Source organism: Ahaetulla prasina, chromosome 6 (genome assembly GCF_028640845.1).
Source record: "Ahaetulla prasina isolate Xishuangbanna chromosome 6, ASM2864084v1, whole genome shotgun sequence".
Classification (NCBI taxonomy): Eukaryota; Metazoa; Chordata; class Lepidosauria; order Squamata; family Colubridae; genus Ahaetulla; species Ahaetulla prasina.
The window spans coordinates 94,934,039-94,955,686 of record NC_080544.1 but is presented as its reverse complement, the minus strand read 5'-3'; the positions used below and the strand labels follow the sequence as shown (position 1 = coordinate 94,955,686).

General features: G+C 43.7%; 1 protein-coding gene across 1 annotated transcript in view; it reads right to left on the bottom strand.

The window, feature by feature from the left end:
• The window catches only part of FNDC3B (fibronectin type III domain containing 3B), a 360,647-nt gene extending 339,654 nt beyond the window's left edge, over positions 1-20,993 (bottom strand). The window contains exon 1 of the mRNA XM_058187252.1: positions 20,750-20,993. The gene's annotated coding sequence lies outside the window, so the exon portion shown is untranslated. The remainder of the gene's footprint in view (positions 1-20,749) is intronic.
• Between the last annotated feature and the right edge of the window lie 655 nt (positions 20,994-21,648).

The window sequence follows — 21,648 nt, the reverse complement described above, 5'->3', positions numbered from 1 at the left end:
AGCTGTTGAAGTGCTGTCCCGGTGTCTGGAAGCTGTACAGGTCTGGATGGGGAGAAACAGACTCAAGCTCAACCCCTCCAAGACGGAGTGGCTGTGGATGCCGGCATCCCGGTACAGTCAGCTGCAACCACGGCTGACTGTTGGGGGCGAGTCATTGGCCCCGATGGAGAGGGTGCGCAATTTGGGCGTTCTCCTGGATGGACGGTTGTCCTTTGAAGAACATTTGGCGACCGTCTCCAGGAGAACTTTTTATCAGGTACGCCTGATCTGCCAGTTGCGCCCCTTTCTTGACTGGGATTCCTTATGCATAGTCACTCATGCTCTTGTTACCTCTCGCCTGGACTACTGCAATGCTCTCTACATGGGGCTCTCCTTGAGGAGCACCCAGAGGCTTCAGTTAGTCCAGAATGCAGCTGCGCGGGTGATAGAGGGAGCTGTTCGGAGGTCCCATATAACACCAATCCTGCGCAAGCTGCACTAGCTTCCTGTGGTCTTCCGGGTGCACTTCAAGGTGCTGGTTACCACCTTTAAAGTGCTCCATGGCTTAGGACTGGTTTACTTACGGGACTGCCTACTGCCGCCGTTTGCCTCCCACCGACCCGTGTGCTCTCACAGAGAGGGACTCCTCAGGGTGCCGTCAGCCAAGCAATGTCAGCTGGCAGCCCCCAGGGGAAGGGCCTTCTCTGTGGGGGCTCCCAACCTCTGGAACAAACTTCCCCCTGGACTTTGACAACTTCCTGACTTCGGATCTTTCGCCACGAGCTTAAGACCTATTTATTTGTCCGCGCGGGATTGGCATAGAATTTTTAGATGTTTTATGGTTTTTAATTCTTAATTAGTTTTTTGGGTTTTTAAATGTATTTTAAATTTGGGCCAAATTTAATAAGTTTTTTAACTATTGTTTTATTTGTATTTGTATTTATTTGTATTTGTACGTTTTGATTGTTGTTTTATATGGCTGTTCACCGCCCTGAGTCCTTCGGGAGCAAGGCGGTATACAAATTAAAATATTAGTAGTAGTAGTAGTAGTAGTAGTAGTAGTAGTAGTAGTAGTAGTATTAAGCGTGCATTTATGATGGTTGCAAAGTCCCTAGGTCACCATTTGACTTACCAAATGTAGCAAATGTGCCACTTAATGACCGTTTTGCTTTGCAATGGAAATTCTGGTCCTAATTTTGGTTGTAAATCAAGGATTACATGTACCGTATTTTTCGGAGTATAAGAAGCACTTCCCCCCCCAAAAAAAGTGGGTGGAAATGTCTTTGTATCTTATACAGCAAATGCTGCTGAAGCCCTGCCCACCCACCAGCCCCCACTCCTTGCAGCAAACAATAAATAGTGTGGTTCGCTTCAGCACAGCCTGATTTAGCATGAGCAGCTGATTGGCGGTTGGATTTGCTTCCTATCAGCTGTCCCAGGCTGTGGGGATTGCTGCCACCCATTGGTGCCATCGCCACCCACTGCTGCTGCCACCTATCGCTGCCTCCGCATGCCCCATTTTCAGCCTCCGCCCACCCCATTTTTGGCTCGTTCCAGGCGGCAGGGATAGGCCACCTGGAATGGGCCAAAAATGGGACACGTGTAGGGCAAAAATGGGGTGCATGGAGGCTGAAAATGGGGCAAACAGAGGCGGCGATAGGTGGCAGCGGCAATGGGTGGCGGTGATCCCCGCAGCCTGGAACAGCTGATCAGTGGTATTCTGGGAGGCAGATCCAACCGCCAGTCAGCTACTCATGCTAAATCAGGCTATGCTGAAGCTGACCATGCTGTTTGCTGCAAGGAGGCAAATTACTGGGAGGCGGAGGCAGATTTTTTTTTTCCTCCCCAAAAGCTAGGTGCGTCTTATACTTCGGAGTGTCTTATAGTCTGAAAAATACAGTATGTTATACTCTCTTTGTATAAGATTATAAAGTGTTGACTAGTTAGCAGCTCAACTTCTTTCTTCCCAGGACTGACATAAATATATGATCCTTTTATGGTTAAAAACAGCATTATAGCAAACCTACAGGGTGTGTTTTGTTCTCAGCTCTCTGAATTTATTTTAAAAAGAAAATAAAGGTAAACCTTCAGTACAAAAATATCGACCAGGGAACTTCAAGTGGAATGTGAAAAATTACATTAAGAAAAAAAGGGCCACGGATTTCAGGAATGTTACGAATGAAAAAGAGGAACAGACTGAATATTGACCAAAAAAAAAAAGAACTCAGCACAACTTGATTTAACACTTTAGTGCAATTTTGACATGCACCAACTGCTTTACAAACTTCTAATAAAATACTTATGACTGTAGTAGCAATGCCTCAAATTTTCCGAGCATCTACTGTTACTTGCATCAAAATCTTTCCTCTCCCTCCCCATCGGGATTGTACAAAGCACAAATCCATCCAAGCTTCACTTGATGGCATCATTCAGTGGTGGGAATCAACAGGTTCTCTCCGGTTCGGTCAAACCAATAGCGGCGACTGCACGAAGCTTCACCCACCCGCCTGGACGTAATGCATGGGCACTGTGCATGAACAGAAGACCGTACGCATGTGCAGAGGAGGAGTGTGTGCTCACATCTGCGAACCGATAGGGAAGGTAAGTGAATCCCACCTCTGCATTACATGTCTGTTTTAGGCACTAACATACATATATGTTGAATTTCCAGCCATTCAATGTTCATCACAAGATCCAGAAATGTTCCACTTAAAAGGACATACACCAGTTTCCATACTTCTCACTCCTGAAATATAGAATGCTCTCTCTCAGCCGTACCTACGGTTTGGGATGGTGGGATGGTGGGGAGGGGAAATCCCATTTTTTCTTCTGTAACCTCAGCTTTTTTTTGAGAGGGGATGAAAAATACCAATTCTTTACATGAACTCCTGCCATTTCCCCCATCCCACTGGGATTTTTAAAAAAGCAAGGCCTTTATTCATTCCCGAGAAAGCCTTCAGGCTGAATTCATGTTCATCTGACTGTAAGCCTCTAAAAATTCTCCCCAAAGAGGCTGTGGAATTACTTTTTATAACTGAAATGTAGGTTTAGAAAACATTCAGGGTTTTTTTTTCCCTAACCAAGAGGAGGGGTTCCTGGGAAAGATCTAAGAACCAGTTTGCCATTTTTACTGGTTCCTTCCTGTCCTTGAACTCCTGCTATTTCCTATCCAATTCTATTTTAAATAGTCATCTGAGCTCTTGCCCTCTTACATTTTAAGGAAGAATGGAGAATGAAAGAGACAAGAGGGAGGGGGGGAACCTCTTTTTTCTTCATAATTAGGAATCCGGGTAAATGCACAAACCAGATCTTGGAAAGTAAAATGAGTCATATTTGCCCAAGTTTTCTTTTAGGAATCAGTGATACTTCAGCATGTATATATTTTAATAAAGGGATGCACTGGCTCAGTGGCTATGACGCTGAGCTTGTCAGGTCGGCAGTTCAACGGTTCGAATCCCTGGTGCTGCCGTGTAACGGAGTGAGCTCCCGTTACTTGTCCCAGCTTCTGCCAGCCTAGCAGTTCGAAAGCCCGTTAAAAACGCAAGTAAAAAAATAGGGACCACCTTTGGTGGGAAGGTAACAGCGCTCCATGCACCTTTGGCGTTTAGTCATGCTGGCCACATGAACATGGAGACGTCTTCGGACAGCGCTGGCTCTTCGGTTTTGAAACTGAGATGAGCACTGCCCCCTAGAGTCAGGAACGACTAGCACATATGTGCAAGGAGAACCTTTACTTTATATTTTAGCAAGTGGGCAGACAAAAAGGGTGGATTTTGAGCTTGTCTAAAAATGGGCAACCATATGGAGGTGGAGAGGAAAGCAGTTAAATTAACTCCACTAGAGCAGCTAGTAAAAACTTACAGATTCCAAAGGCTGAGAAATCAGTAGGCTGAGTAGAACCCATCTGATTTTAACAACAGCTCTGCTGCTGTTAATTGGAACGGTGAGGTGTCTTTCCTTGCCTTGGGCAACAACTTTCATGACACCATTTTTTTCCTTTAACATTTCACAGACGGAGGAGGGAGGAGGAAATAAAGGCACACTTTCATCACCCCTATTCTTATGCCAAGGACTACAACCTGAGGGTGTAGAAGCATATCCTTGTTACTTTCAACTGTCTGCTCTTTCAACTGTCTGCTCTTTCTTTCCATATTTATTTATTTATTTATTCATTCGAATTTTTATATCGCCCTATCTCCCGGAGGACTCAGGGCGGTGTACAGCCAAATAAAAACATAAGAATAATACAAATAAAAACAACAATTAAAAAACTTATTAATTAGGCCGAAATTAAAATATCACTAAAATAGTATAAAACCCCATTAAAACTAAATTTAAAACTAAAAACCCTAGGCTAGCCCTGCGCAAATAAATAGATGTGTCTTAAGCTCGCGGCGGAAGGTTCGGAGGTCGGTAAGTTGGCGCAGCCCTGGGGGAAGCTCGTTCCAGAGGGTGGGAGCCCCCACAGAGAAAGCCCTTCCTCTGGGTGTTGCCAGTCGGCACTGCCTGGCGGACAGCACCCTAAGGAGTCCCTCTCTGTGAGAGTGTACGGGTCGGTGGGAGGCAATCGGTGGCAGTAGGCGGTCCTGTAAGTAACCCGGCCCTATGCCATGGAGCGCTTTAAAGATAGTAGTTTGCCCTTTACCAGAACTCACATCTGGCTGCAGAGATTTCATCTCAAAACTTTCCACTGTTGCAGCCTGTTGTGCTGTCGAGAAACTTAAACAGACAAGACTTAAATGGATTGTTGAGAAAGCAGTGATTGTCTTCAAGAATAATCTCTCTTCCGTCTGGGTTTGACCCTGGCCAGAGATAACCGATGAAGGTTTCTCTTTATCATTTTTGCCTCTACACCTCAGGAAAAACCTGGCCTCCGCTTAATCTACTGTTACCAGAAGGGAAGCCAATCTGGAAAACCAGTTATTGTGCACATCAAATAATAACAAAGTGCAGAGGAAACATTTTAACTATTAGATGGCTTTGAGCTAAACCTCAACAGATGCCACTGTGATAGTTCCCATCTCCTGACTTCATGGGTGGTACTACTTGTGCTACTTTGCAACACGCAGCAAAGTATTCCCTCTTTCAGCCAGATAATGTTTTGCCTCCAATGGAGGATTGCTGAGAGCACCTCCATTCCTTTCCTTTGCCAAGGCTTCTTTTTATTCAAAGTAAAAAAAAGTAGTTTAAGAAAGCATGATGGATTCCAGTTTAATAGGAGGTAAGGCAGTAAGTAAGTAAATGGCTCAGTGGCTAAGATGCTGAGCTTGTCAATCAAAAAGTTGGCAGCTCAGCGGTTCAAATCCCTAATGCCACGCAACAGAGTAAGTTCCCGTTGCTTGTCCCAGCTTCTGCCAACCTAGCAGTTCGAAAGCATGTAAAAAATGCAAGTAGAAAAATAGGGACCACCTTTGGTGGGAAGGTAACAGCGTTCCGTGCACCTTTGGCATTTAGTCATGCCGGCTACAGTGCTGACTCTTTGGCTTTGAAATGGAGATGAGCACTGCCCCCTAGAGTCAGGAATACGTGCAAGGGGAACTTTTACCTTTTATCTTACCAAGGAAAGAACTGGAGATCATCAGGAAGGTTTTCTTGATGTGGCATTTAAATAATAAAGAAACCCACATTTCCTTTAGTTTGTATATGGTATATAATTGGCTTTATTTCTAGATAACATCCTCTCAAACCACAGCAAGAATTTCCTCATAGTAGACAAACTTTAAAAGGAAAGAAATGAAAGACAACTGAGTCAATTACTGCATGACGCCAGTTCCATGTTCTTCTGAAATCTGATGAAAGTAGGAGATGACTTATGGGAAATTTTCTACATTGTCATCACTTTTTTATTGATTGGTTTGTTTGCTTATCAAATTTAATTGCCTCCATTTTGAAGTTCAGGTGACTCTGAGTGCTTACCTCAAGATAAAACGAAAATTCAACATTTATAAATAGAAAAACAGGTTAAAATTACAAAAAAAAAATTAAAAACAAGGGTTTGAGGAAAGCGCTGGGGTGCCTTCTCTGTTAGAGTATGAATTACCTCATTGAATTGCCAACAGCTTCTCCTTCTGGTCTCCCAACTATATAGAAAAAAGCAGCTAACTGAATTTGATGTAACCAAGACTAGACGAGATTATTACTTGAACAAGAGGCCACTAAAAAATTCCAGGTTGTAAACCATCCCAGTCCCAAAGACAACAGGCCACTTTCATATTGTCAAAAAAGCTACTGTACATCATGAGAAATATTTATTCTACTTGTTTCTTCCACTTGTATCCCACAAAGGAACTCTCAGCTGTGAAATAGCTGTAATCACCAGAAATCAAGCTCATTGATTGAAGCAAACTTTACCATTTTTTAAACCAAAGATATGGATGTAGTTGTAGAGGCACCAAAAGCTGGAGGAACCATTGTTTGCTTATTACATGGGGGAGGAAAGAAAATCTGTTGAAAGTCTTTTATCTTTCAAAGAGACAAACATTCCAGCCTGTAGATGGCCTATTATCATTGCACATCCATCAGCTCCTGTTTCCCTCCAGGTTTGAAAAGCTGCCCTTGTTCCACATAGCTTTGGACCGTGGGGACCGACTGGAGTGACAAAACTCTTTTGATACATGAGCCGTCTGCTGGGAAGAAGAATTTTAGCATCGTGTTACCTTGCAACCATGAGATCCTACAAACAAAATATTCCCAGGTTCCCCAAAACACATTGGTTAGACTTGCTTGAAACAGCCAGCTAGTATGAGAAAGGAAAGCCCTACTACAATGGTACTCAAACATGACTGCTCCTCATTTCTGGAAGTTGCAAAAACAACTTCCAACCCAATTGCACTTCTTGCTCACTAAAACAGAAAACACACATTTGTATCATTATTTACGTGGTGGCTCGGCGGCTAAGATGCTGAGCTTGTTGATCAGAAAGTCAGAAGGTCAGCAGTTCAGCGGTTCGAATCCCTCATGCCGCGTGACGGAGTGAGCTCCCTTGACTTGTCCCAGCTTCTGCCAACCTAGCAGTTCGAAAGCATGTAAAAATTTATGGAGAAAAATAGGGACCACCTTTGGTGGGAAGGTAACAGCGTTCCATGTCCCTTTGGCATTTAGTCATGCCGGCCACATGACCACTGAGGCGTCTTCGGACAGCGCTGGCTCTTTGTCTTTGAAATGGAGATGAGCACCACCCCTAGAGCTGGAAACAACTAGCACGCATGTGTGGAGGAACCTTTACCTTTAATGTATCATGTATTCCCTTCTTCTGCCCTTGGAATTGGTTCATGGTTTCTTGGGTTTTTTTCTAAGACCTTGTTCCTATTCTGTACAGATAGTCCTTGACTTACAATCATTATTTAGTAATCATTTGAAGTTACAATGGCACTGAAAAAAGAGACTTATGACCATTTTTCACACTTACAACCATTGCACCATCCCCACGGTTACACAATCAAAATTCAGACGCTTGGCACCTGACTCATATTTATGATGGTTGAGGTATCCCAGGGTTAGGTGATCACCTTTTACGATCTTCTGACAAAGTCAATGGGAAAGCCAGATTACCCTTAACAACCGTGTTACTAACTTAACAACTGCAGTGATTCACTTAACAACTGTGACATGAAAGGCGGGACAAAACTCACTTAAAACTCACTCTTGCTTAGCAACATAAATGTTGGTCGTAAGTCATAAGTGAAGGACTAGCTGTAATTTATGCCTACAGATTAGCCATTTAATCTGGCCTGTTATAACCTACTTTAGGCTTTCTGGGATAAAAAAAAATGGCACAAGGAAGAAAATGAGCATTACATGTTGCTCTTTTTGAATGTGCACCAAACCAATACAAAAATCCCTATGTTGATATGAAAGAACATGCTTTACAGTATCAGTCATGTAACCGAACAGCAAGCAATTCTTTCATGCCTAGATTCCTTCCAAGAATTTAAAGGAGCACTTTCCTCAGTTAGCTCTTTAGTGTCCTGACCGCTTTAATGACTCTTTTTTGGTATTTCAGGTGTCAGCAAAGAACAACATTTAAGAACTTCCATCTCTTCAACCATGGGGGCTAGGTTGCTAACAATTAATCAGAATTTCCAGGGGCTTTCAAGTGGAAGATTTTAGCGAAAAAATATTGAATCATAACATCTTGTTAATTAATCTGTCACCATTGGCATCTTGAGCATTCTTTCTAAGAGAATGAGCAAGCTTGTGAAGAAAACAAAAGATTTACTCTATCCCAGGGGTCGGCATCCTTAAACATTCAAAGAGCCACAAAGGTCCTAACCGGATGTCCCCCATTCAATTCTGGAGCCGACCAGAAGTCCAGTTCCCCCATCATAGAGTCTCCTCCATTCTTTTTCCTCTACCTGTCCTAACAATTGTGGAGCCGACTGGCGACAGGGAGCCGCAGCAAAAGGCTGAAAGAGCCACATGTGGCTCCAGAGCCATGGGTTGTTGACCCCTGCTGTATCTTTTCTCCACCAACTCATTCTACTTTGATGCTGGTCAGAGTCCTCCTCCTTTCTCCGCCAGTGCAGAAATTAAATTGGCAGAGCAATCTATCTCTTTTCCTGTGACCTGCCGCATTCTCAGTTGGATGTGTGGGAAACGAAGCTTCTTCCTACAATGAAAAGCAACAGGCTAATGGCAAGTTGAATCATACTGCCAGTTGCTTTATTATCTACCACTGCACAAACAAAACAACTACGGTTTGGTTTCTCTTCTAGCTGCCCCTTTCACAAGTAAAAAGCAAGAAACCCAAATGTGACAAGTACTGCTATATTTACCCCACCCCAAAAAGAGAGAGAGAGAGAGAGAGAGACGGGGGGGGGGAGAGAGAGAGAGAGAGAAATTCTGAATTGAAGGCAGATGCACACCAACACTGACTAAAGAAAATTACACAGAAAAAATACTTCCTGCAGATGTTAATTTCCCTAATTTGCCAGTCTGGGATTGCAAAGTCAAGATGAAATTATTCCTGCAGGTATTTTCCCCTGATAAATATGTACATATTTATCGCGACACTCTTCTATATGTATATATACATGTGTATTTGTGGATATATATGCTTAATCAAAGACCACCTTCTAAAAAAGAGGGGGGAATACTGTGACATCATCATCGATATTGAAGGATTAAAATTCTTTGTAAAATAATTTTATTCTTGCATTCAACTGCATGAACATGTAAAATATAGCTTTGTAGACATAAACCACTATCAGGTATATCCACGCACAAAAATATATATTCGTACTTATTAGCCACCCTCCTTCCAGAAGAAACAGAGAAAGAGAATGAAAAAAGAGATGGAGATGCAGATGATGGAGATGCAGATGATGGAGATAGAGATGAAAATGGAGATGATATAGAAGGAGATGGAACTGGTGGAGATGGACATAATGGAGATGACCAAGATGGAGATGATGGAGATGAAGATAGAGATTGAAGTGGAAGTGGACATGATAGAGAAGGAGATGGAGGAGGAGATGGAGAAGATGGAGATGATGGAGATGAAGATAGAGATTGAGGTGGCAATAGATATGATAGAGAAGAAGATGTAGGAGATGGAGATGATGAAAATGATGATAGAGATGGAAATGATGAAGGTGAAAATGAAAACGGAGATGATAAAGGAGATGGAGATGGATATAATGGAGATGATGAAGATGGACATGGTGGAGATAGAGATTGAGGTGGAAATGGACAGGATAGAGAAGGAGCTGGAGGAAATGGAGACAAAGGTAGGATCCCTACACTATGAAGGAACAGTGACAAGGTAAGGGGAAGCAGAAACTGGAGCAGAAGAGTAAAGAGACATAATTTGCAGGAGGATTCCTGCTAGGGTCAATAAGCAATGATGATGCTATCCGTTCATCTGTGTCCAATTATCAGCAACTTTATGGCCCAGCTCTCCACATTTTCTGATCTTTCCCAGCTTCTTTCAGTTATTTTATGATCTGGCACCACATTTTTGGCAACCTTGTTTCCTTTTACTGCTGACCATTCCAAGCATAACTGCATTTTCCAATGACTATGAGCACATGGAATGGCCAAAATCAGTAAAGCAGAATTTTGTGATATTGCCTTCTAGAAATATATCTGGTTTCAAACGCTCCAGTGCTTGCTTGTCATCTTTGCTGTTCAAGGAATGCACAGGAGCCTTCTCCATCACCACAGATCAAGGAAGTTGAGCTCAACAAATATACCTCTATATACTGATCCTGGAATAACTTTCCTAAGAGCTTTTTCTCTAAAAAAAATATGCTTAGATCTTCTAATCCTGTTTAGTCACTGAGAAATTGTGCAACAGTCCACCCACATTCAGGAAGGAACAGGATGAAAACATGCTGGCACAGTCCTCTTCTCATGGGTCTAGGACAACTCACTGCAGGCAATTTGTTGGGGCCAACTCGCCACCGCCAACTCACCACCACCAATGGGCCACAGCCAACTCGCCATGGGACAGTTCGCCTTGGCCAATTTGCCGTGGGACAAGAGTTACACTAAAATCGAAGAAATGGTGGAATAGAATCATTAACGAATGGATGCAAAAGGAGGGACAGAAGGAATTGTGAATGACAAAAATTAAAATCCATTTTAATTATTTAAATTGAATGGTTGAATCGTCCTTTGGCGAGTTGTCCTGCAGCAAATTGGCCACAGCAAGGTGTCCTGTGGTAAGTTGGCCCTGGTGAGTTTCCCATTCTGCTTTATCGTTGTCCTTCATATAAAGAGGATGGTTGCCAATGAAGAAGGAAGCAAGAATGCCACCATCTTCTGGGTGAAATCTACAGACAGAGAAGAGAATGTACAGGATCCTGCTTACTTCAAAAGTAATTATTTAGAGCAGGGGTCTCCAACCTTGGCAACTTTAAGACTTGTGGACTTCAATTCCCAGAATTCCTCAGCTAGCTTTGCTAGCTGAGGAATTCTGGGAGTTGAAGTCCACAAGTCTTAAAGTTGCCAAGGTTGAAGACCCCTGATTTAGAGAGAAAATCTGTTCACCTTCCAAGCAAATATTTTGACCTTTATCAACAAGAATTTATTAAAGTGGTGGGTTTCCAATATTCTTATTACTGGTTCGCCGCATGTGTGCACACCTTCCACACATGTGCCCGGCCTTCTGCATATGCATTTTGCTCACTTGCGCACCTTCTGCGCATGGTCCCAGCCTCAAAAACATGCCTAAATAGGACATCATAGAGCCGGAGCAGGTGGGTGGGGGCGGACCCACCCGCAATATCCACTACTGGTTCGCCCAAACCGGTACGAATTAGCTGAATACCACCTCTGCTATATTAATTCCAGTAGTATCCCTCACATCTTAGAACACTTTTAGATGAAACCCACCAAAACTATATGATAAAGACTTTGCAATATGGCCACAGGCAAAAAAAAAAAAAAAGCTTACTATCCTAATACCTTTGTGATATATCTATGAAATATGGCTTCCTCCTGGGAACAAAGAAAGAATAGAATAGCATAGAATAGAATAGAATAGAATAGAATAGAATAGAATGGAATGGAATGGAATGGAATGGAATGGCATGGCATGGCATGGCATGGCATGGCATGGCATGGCATGGCATGGCATGGCATGGCATAGCATAGCATAGCATAGAATAGAATAGAATAGAATAGAATAGAATAGAATAGAATAGAATAGAATTTGTTTTATTGGCCAAGTAAATAAATAAACCCTACATTTCTGGAAACCTGCAAACAAATATTAAATAAGACATTTCTTCTTAAGTAAGATTGCTTTAGGTTCAAAGGAAAAAAAATAAAGACATAAGAATGAGTACCAAGAGGCGAATAGAATAGAATAGAATAGAATAGAATAGAATAGAATAGAATAGATTTTTTATTGGCCAAGTGTGATTGGACACACAAGGAATTTGTCTTGGTGCAGATGCTCTCAGTGTACATAAAAGAAAAGATACCTTCATCAAGAATTCTAAGGTACAACACTTAATGATAGCCATAGGGAACAAATAAGCAATCAGGAAATAATCAATATCAATATAAATTGTAATGATACAAGCAACAAAGTTACAGTCATACAGTCATAAGTGGAAGGAGATGGGTGGTGGGAACGATAAGAAGATTAATAGTAGTGTAGATTTAGTAAATAGTTTGCAAGTGTTGAGGGAATTACTTGTTTAGCAGAATGATGGCCTTCAGGAAGAAAGAGTTCTTGTGTCTGGTTGTTCTGGTGTGCAGTGCTCTGTAGCATCGTTTTGAGGGTAGGAGTTGAAACAGTTTATTTCCAGCATGTGAATAAAGCAGTCACTTAAGTTGAAAAGTGACATGGGGTTCTCATTTTCCACCTTCACTGAATCCTTGCCTCATCAGCTTGTTTTCCAAGGATCCCAGAGAAACTGCTAATCAGACTTAAACTGTTAGGCACAAAGGAACTGGACTATAGATTAAGTGACAATTAAAAAAAATATATTGCTCATGCCCAAAGACAAAAATCTAATCAGGGAAAGTTCAAATATGAATCAGCACCTGATAAAATTCAAGAGAATTTAAAGAGGGCTGGGCTAAATTGTTTATGGCAACATAGAGATTCGAAGCCGATGACATATTTAACTCTGTCTTCCAACTGCATAAATCCTCCAACTCCATCAATCACTGTATAAATATATGTATACACTGCATAAATCACTGTAAAAGCCATGCTTTTTTCAGAAGCAGTTCTCTGGCACCTTTTGAGCAATACTGTTTGTTTGCACTGACAAAGGGCAGCTGTTTGTTCGATACCGAGTTTGCAATAGTTGCAATTTTACTGCTTGAGAAGCAGGAAAAAAATTCTGCCTCTGATGCCACACTAATTTTACTGGCCACAGGTATTTGTGCACCTGGTCTGGAGTGTGGATTGTGGAGGTGGGTGGTGGGTGGGGTGAGGGGTGATTTGCTATTCTGCTGGAGGCCTCCAAATATCTGAGGCCAACCCCCTTTGTAACTGCACATTCCAGGAGAACATCAGCAGCACTAGACAAGACAGTTTTAAGGGAATATTCTCACTGTTCAAGCTGATAAACTTCCAAGAATACCCAGGGTTTCCTGGAAAACAGTTCAAAATTCACTTTATGAAGGTCTGGATATATTTATTTTTAAAACAAAGGTGTTTATATAGCTCCTGGGTTTTTTTTTAATTCAAATGTTGGGTTTTTTTTAAAATTTACTTAATATAAGATTCATCAGATCAGTGATTCCTGCCACAGCGGCAATTAGATGGAACAAAAATCATCATAGCCAAGAAATGTACTAATTCTAGCCAACTAATGATGCAAATGGGCATCAAGTAACGTAAGATAGAATCTAGACAGGAAAAATAGCCAATCCCGCCACAGGACAGCATTCTTAAAATAAAGCTCTCTACATCCCAAGACCTATAACTGAATTCAACCACATTTCTTAAAACTGCAATTAGAAGCTCAACTGCAGGAGACAGCCTTTTTTTCCCCCATTAAACAAGACGGAACAAATTTCTCAAAAGGAAATAAAGTTATGAAGGCAATGTAAACTAAAAATATTTCATGTATGAACTTGGAAAACTTTATAATGCAACAGCTCATCATCTTCTATCCCAGCAATGACCTCAGCGGATGAGTTCATCCATTTTAAAAATGGCAAGGGGCTAATCTTCATGACAGAACAGACACGAAGTGTGCTAGAAACATTTTTTTTTAAAAAAACAACAGAAATTGGCTAATCATATGGTACAGGATTTCTTTATGACTGCCAATGCCTTCTTCCATACTTTTTCATTAAATTGACCTCCCCTATATGGGGACGCTAGGACGTTGAGCTTGTCGATCGAAAGGTCGGCAGCTCAGCGGTTCGAATCCCTAGTGCTGCTGTGTAACGGGGTGAGCTCCCGTTACTTGTCCCAGCTTCTGCCAACCTAGCAGTTTCGAAAGCACATAAAAATGCAAGTAGAAAAAATAGGGACCACCTTTGGTGGGAAGGTAACAGCGTTCCGTGCGCCTTTGGCGTTGAGTCATGCCGGCCACATGACCACAGAGACGTCTTCGGACAGCGCTGGCTCTTCGGCTTTGAAACGGAGATGAGCACCGCCCCCTAGAGTCGGCAACGACTAGCACGTATGTGCAAGGGGAACCTTTACCTTTATATATATATGTGATAGATAGATAGATAGATAGATAGATAGATAGATAGATAGATAGATAGATAGATAGATAGATAGATAGATAGATAGATAGATACATACATACATACATACATAGATGGATGATATAGAGATGGAGAGAGGGAGGGAGGGAGGGAGAGAGAGAAAGAGAAAGAGAGGGAAAGAGAGAAAGGGAGGGTATAGGAAGAGAGGGAGGGAGGGAGAGACAAAGGGAGGGAGGGAGACATAAAAGGAGGATAGAGGAAGAGAGGGAAGGAGAGGGAGGGACAAAGGAAGAGAGGGAGGGAGAGAGAGAGGGAGAATGAGAATGAGCTAAGTACTTGCGGAAAGAATAAAATCAAGGATCAAATACAGTAACTTATTTTGAAGGAGATGTGAGTGTGGCAAAGCATTACACCACTTCTACAAATGAAGCCAAAAATCATACAAGTTAGTTTGTTCTCTGTGGATTGGAGGAGCAATATAATTCCACTATTTCTTTCACTGCTTTAATCAGAGATACATCAGGCTCACTGTACATTCAGAAGGGTAGATATAAAAACAGTACAGAGATAGCAATCTCCATGGTCTGGCTTCTGCATGCATTTCTGTTGTACGTTTACAAACATAGGAAGATGCCTTACAGTAAATCTGCTAATTTGCATGTCCAGACTTATACGCTTGTCTGCCTGTAAATGTATATCCAAATATGTGCTTGATTACAGTTGTTGAGGTTTTTTTTAACTAGACATAAGGAAATAAAATAAAGAATGGCATCTGATTAGTAGAAATTTCTGCAATTTCAAGCAGACTCTTCCACATGCATTCAAACACACACTAAGGACTAGAAACATGCCCTTCTGATACGACTAGAGTCAAAAACTGGGGCTACAGAATTCATTTCCCCGCCTTACATTTTCTGCCTACCTGCATACAGAGTAATCTAAAAGCATTGAAGGCGCTAGGAGATTGTGTTAATCTGTATATGATTCAAGAAAAATTAAATGAATTAATTTTACTAAATTTTCTTTCAAGCAACCCAAGAAATAAACAGAGCCTTTTTTCTCTCTAGATAGAGATGTCAACTAAAACATGCAAATAATGTAATATTAATTCCAGGGCAGCCAATGGCCTTGGTTGCTAGGTATACAAAATATTCATAACCAGGTGAAAGAGAGATCTCCTGGGTTCCTTTGAAGAACATGGATTGCTTGATTAATTTCAAACACTGGCAGGAAAGGAAACAGACTACAGAAAAGATGTTTTAGAAATAAAATGCACAGAAGCCACTTTTCTGGAATGAGGTTCCATATCAAGATTTGAAGAGCTCCCCAAGGCCCTGAAAATCTGTTTCTTGATTCAGGTCTTTGGCAAATGGTTGAATGGTTCCTTTTTCTTCTTTTTTTCCTTGTTCCTCCCATCAGGGCTTGTTATCTCTCTCATATTTCTTTCTTTTTTCTTTTTTGCGTTGTGCTGTTTTCTTGTTTTAAATATTTTTAACAATTTGTAAACCTCACAGAGCCACGGGGAATTGGGCAGCGCATCGATTCAATAAATTGTTAACTGTTATTTAGGGGGCAGGAGTGAGCATGATGTGTCAGATTCAGCTTCTTGAATCAATTTACAGTTCAATTTTTTTCCCAGAATGACAAAAATGGTTAATTCAAACTGAGGCATATTATTGGAATACAGTCTAGACAGCGGTGGGTTGCTACCAGTTCGCCTCAGATCAGGCGAACTGGTAGCAGCAGCGGGAAGCTCTGCCCACCCGCCTGGATGCTTCTGCACATGCGCAGAGGTATCATGCGTGCACGCACGAGCAAACCAGTAGCAAACTAAATTGAAACCCACTACTGAATATAAACAATTGGATTGGAAGACTCTTGCTCTGTCATTGCAAATACATTTCTATTTAGGTAGTCCTCAACTTAGAACAGTTCATTTCGTGACCATTCAAAGTTATAACAGCATTGAAAGAATGACTTATGACCCCTTATGACCGTTGCCGCATCCCCACAGTCGCATGACCGAAATTCAAATATTTGGCAACTGAGTCATTCATGCAGTTTGCAGTGTGATCCCCGTTTTACAATCCTCTGAGAAGGAAAGTCAATGGGAGAGCTGGATTCATTTAACAACCATGCTACTCACTTAACTGCAGTGATTCACTTAACAACAGTGGCAAGAAAGGTCACAAAATGGGGCAAAGTTCACTTAATATCTTGCTTAGCAACGGAAATTTTGGACTCAACTGTGGTCGTAAGTCAAGGGCGACCTGTATGAATTGGCAGGAAAGGAAGCAAGGTGTAGGGACAGATATTTTAGAAATAATATCCATGGACATTTTTTTTGCATCGTTGTCTTGATACAATGCTAGAAAGACTAGCCAGAAAGGCAAAGAAGGCCTTTAAAATTCTAACCGCTTGCAAATGCTGTTAAAAGATCATTCAAGTGCAGCATGGAAATTTCACTCCTTTAGCAAAAATAAATATGGGATACATTCACACACACACACACACACACACACACACACACTAGTGGCCACCCACACATAAGACATTAAAGCCATTCAGTTCTTTGAAAAAGTATCAATAAATAAGAGGCCTTACTTTGAAATAATTCAAGTTTATGCCAAAGCCAGCCTCACATCAACTAGGATCCCATCCAAGAATGAGAACTTTGTGGCCTTCTCAATGTTGCTCAACTACATTTCCCAGCATCCCTCATCTCCCCAGAAAAGATTCGGCAACATCTTTGGCTCCCTATTCTGATTACTCCATCCAAATTAGCATAGACAGACTAGGAAAAAAGAATACTTGTAGCTCACGGTTGAACTGTTGGGGGTCCTTGGTGCTCTCTGAGCTTGGTTGTTTTCTTGCAAACATTTGCAAGCTTAGGGGACTGGAGGCTAAAACATTTGAAGAACGGCTGCAGGAACTGGGTATGTCTAGTTTAATGAAAAGAAGGACTAAGGGAGACATGATAGCAGTGTTCCAATATCTCAGGGGTTGCCACAAAGAAGAGGGAGTCAAACTATTCTCCAAAGCACCTGAGGGCAGGACAAGAAGCAATGGGTGGAAACTGATCAAGGAGAGAAGCAATCTAGAACAAAGGAGAAATTTCCTGACAGTTAGAACAATTAATCAGTGGAACAACTTGCCTGAAGAAGTTGTGAATTCTCCAACACTGTAAGTTTTTAAGAAGATGTTGGATAACCATTTGTCTGAAGTGGTGTAGGGTTTCCTGCCTGGGCAGGAGGTTGGACTAGAAGACCTCCAAGGTCCCTTCCAACTCTGCTATTCTATTTCATTACCAAACTGTTACCTAGTTTGATGTTACCTAGTTTGGTAGAAAACAACCAAGCTCAGAGAGCACCAAGGACTCCACAGACCAGGAGAAGTCATAGCCAGCAGAAGGCTTCATTTTCAAAACTGTGTCAAAGATGGATCTCCAGATTATCACCATTTGATCTCCACAGCATCCGTTGATGCAAGTTCAAATCCAGCACATCCGGAGGTCATCCAATTGAAGACGATTCATTCAGGAGGAAAGGAGAACAGACTGACACCATTTGACTACACAATCAGCTCAGCTAGTTGGCTGGCTCCCTCCCAGCCCTTTACTGATCTCAGACACTGATTCTGGGCCAAACACAAGGCAAGCAAAATGCCATCAGCATACTGATGCCATCTCCTTCCAAAGTCCAAGCTAATTTTTGTTAGCATTTGTTTGTACTTTAAAAAAAAAAAAAGCAAGGTGGAGGAATCATTTTTAAGTGGAGCTGAGTCAGCGGGAGACAACGGAAGGTTGCAGGTTCAGTTCTGGGTATCTGCAGCTCTGTTATCTGATGGATGGGGACACACCCCCAAATGACACTGGAGGTTAACTGGAAAAAATCCATTTCTTCACAAGCACCCAATCTTGTGAAGGTTTCTTGACGTATGAGTCTCCTCTCCCCACGGAAGGCCCATGCGCGAGCAAAGCACGTGTGCAGAAGGCTGGGCACATGTGTGGAAGGCAAGTGTGTGCATGAACTGGGCGCGTGCGTGCATGAAGTAAGCATGTGGCAAACCAGTAGTAACATTATGTGAAACCCACCACTGGGGTAGACTCTACCGTTTCCAACCAAGAGGCTATTCCACTGAATCAACCATCAAAATGAGGTAGGGATGTGGGGGGATTGAGAACAGAGCATAGGTTGTAGCTACCGAGAAAAAGTTCTACTCTCGCCTAGAATGAATTCCTCTTTGATTGGAATTACCGAAACACTCGTGCATCTTTTATTTTGCTAATAAAGCTTAGCATTAAAAAGAGGAGGGGGAAACAGAAGGCTGGCCTAGGAAAGTAGGATACTAATACCAATAACATCTGGAGCACTGATGACGCACCATTGGCATTGGCAGAATCGCCCATCAGTCAATTGCAAAAGGCAGCCTTGGAACACTTGTGCCATTCTGCAAAGATAGCTTGAAGGCCTTCAAACCACAACATGCCTGCCTGTCCCGGGTCCTTGAGTTAGGTCTCGATAAGGACCAAAAAAAAAAAAAAAAAAAAGCCAAATTCAGTCTAAACATCTGGCCGACCAACCATAATAAGAATATCAGCCAGCATTCCAATTCCTGGCAATGTGCTATTCTTGTGGGGAGAAGAAAGGGGTGGGAGGTTTGTGCATTTGGCAAAGGAAATCAAAAGTTTCCAGAAAGCCTTCTTCACTTTTGGCGTCAGCGAGAACGGGAGGAGCCCTGGAGGACAGGCTGGCCGTCTGCGTCTTTCCATCGCTTTCTCCAACGTGTCCCTAGACAGAGACGTGGTGCCAAAACGGAGGGGAGGGGGGAGCCAGGATTTTTTTTTATTTTTTAAAAAAAACTCCAGGTTTCTCGCGACCGCAGGGAGGAACGCGGGCTGCATCGCCTCCACCTGAATGACTCCTCTCCATCCGCCCAAGCCGGGATCGATGCTTGCGCGGCGGGTGGCAAAGGCCCTCGAAGCACACACACTCGGTTTCATTAGTTCAACCGGCTGATTCTGCCCTTATTATATACTCTTGGGCGAGGAGTGGGGGGAGTGAGGGAGGAAGGAGGGCTGGGGGGGGGGGATTGGTGGGAAGGGAGCATGGGGACGACAAAGCCCATGCTCCGCTTCCCCAGAGAGAAGCCGCCTTGCCCTGATGTGGCGCTCCTTTACTTTTGGGGAAAGAAGGCAAATCGGTGGGGGGCGACAAAGGATGGGGAAGGGGTGTATGGGGGGGGGGTGTCACAGCTTGACTGCCGTGGTTAGAAAGGCTCGCAGCCTCCCGGGGAAAGCCGAGCGGAGTCTCTCTGGATTGCTAGGATAGGATGGAGCGCGACTCTCCGCACCCGCCCAACGCGGAGGGGAAACCCTCCCCACCGATCTCACCCCCTCGACGAGGGTTTCCTTCCCAAAGAGCCCCGCCAGGCGCGGAGCAACCCGTCCCCTCCCTCCCTCTCTCCCTCTCCCTCCCTCCCTTTCCCTTCCTTTCCGCCCTGCAGCCTTCAGGGTTACTCAGCGCATCTCCCCCACTTCCCTGCCTCTGACCCTCACCATCGCCCTCGGCCCCTCTCTTCCCTCGCCCAACACCCGGGCCAACTTCGGCAGCTCCTAAGGGAAACTGAGCCGATCTCTTCTTCTTCTTCTCCCTTCTCCTCGCCGCCGCCCCCCCCCCCCTCCCCCGGCCGGGCAGCCCGAGCCATGGACGCCGCTTGCGATCAAGCCGATCGAAGGTTTCCTTTTCGCCTTTCTTTCTTTCTTTCTTTCTTTCTTTCTTTCCCCTTCGCTTCTTTCAAACTCTCTCTCTCTCTCTCTCTCTCTCTCTCTCTCTCTCTCCCCTTCCTCCCCGTTTCCCCTTTAAAAAAAAGAAGAAGAAGCACCATAAAGCTGGGGAAAGAATCAAGGCGCTCGAGGCTGAGAAATGGAAGTAAGCAGGAAAAGTATGAAACGCGGGGCGGGGGAGAAATGGACCGGGCAGGTTTCAAAGGCACCGGCAGAGGTTATCTCACACACCCCAACCCACCGCACCATAATAATAATAATATAATAAAATGGAACTAATAATAATAATAACTTGGGGGCTTCACCTCCTGCGGGTTTCCCCCCCCACGCCCCCGATTCAACTTCCCAAATCTTCTCCCAATTGAGACTTACGGCGATCTTTACTTCTCCTGGCTTCCCACCCCCCACCCCCCCCAAAAAAAGAAAATATTGAACCCCAATCCCGGTTCCCACTCGGGAGATTTTTCGCACTCTGAAAACAAAAGGAACCCGGATCGGGAAGAGGAGAAGGAGAAAAAAAAAAAGAACGACGCGAGGACTTCCCCCCCCTCCTCCCCATGTCCCAACATACACACGTATGCACACTTTGGAAAAAGCCAAGAAGAAAAGACACCCCCACCCCCGCGAGGAAACCGGGGCGCTTTGGGGTTCTTGGGATCGGAAGCGCCCCGTTTGCTTTTTCCCAAGGCATCGCGGAGTGGGGGTCGCGGGTGGGTGGGTGAGAGAAGAGCGGCAGATCGAAATCCGTTTTCACGCAGGGCATATATACATATATTATATATTCCCTCCCTCCCTTTCCAGCTTTTCCAGGCGTGGAGGAGACGGCGGATTGCGAAGAAAGGGGGGGGGTCTTACCTTGGGGCTGGAAACTGGGGGGTTGCGCGCGAGGAAAAAAAATGCCCTGCTGTCGTCGGTCCTTCGGAGGGAAGAAGGGAAGGGAAGAAGGGAAGGGAGGCGACCGGCAGTCCGATAAATCCCCGCCTGGCTGGAGAGACTGAGCGAGCTGGAATAACTACCAGGCGGGTTCGGAGGGGGATTCCGCCATGTCAGTGATGTCGGACCACATGGGATTTGTGACCAGCCCACATACCATACAGTCTGGATTAGAAGCTACTGTGGGAAAGGATGGGGGTGTGTGTGGAGGGGAGGAATCAGCTGAGAAGGAACGGACGGGGAGGGACGGAGGGAAGGAGGGGGAGAGGCAAGGCCAGCGAGGGAGGGAGGGAGGGACGAGGGAGAGAAAAGCAGGGCGGGAGGGGGCGACATACCCCTGACACCAAACCTACAATATATATAATATATATGCCGGGTGTGTACTGTATGTGTATATGTATGTGTGTATATGTATATATGTATACGTGTGTGTGTGTGTACATACATACAAAATACATACACGTATATAATATATATGTATATATTAGATACATGTATATCTAATATACACATACATATTAGAATAAATATAGAATATATACACAGAATATACACAGTCTAGAATATATACACAGCCGGACCCGAGCCTGCCCATTCTCGTTCAACTCAACTGCCTGCAAACTGAGACGCAAGATGAGCGAAGAAGGTCGGGCGGCGGTTGCTTGTAGCCTGGCCGTCTCGGGTTGGGTGTTCGCACGACCCACCGAGCCACGGACTAGACTAAAGAGCCTGAACTTTTTCAGCCCGATGGTGTTGCGTGGTTCCGTCCTGGTGGTTATAGCGGAGAGATCGGGCTGTCGCGTTAAAACTCAAGAAAACCG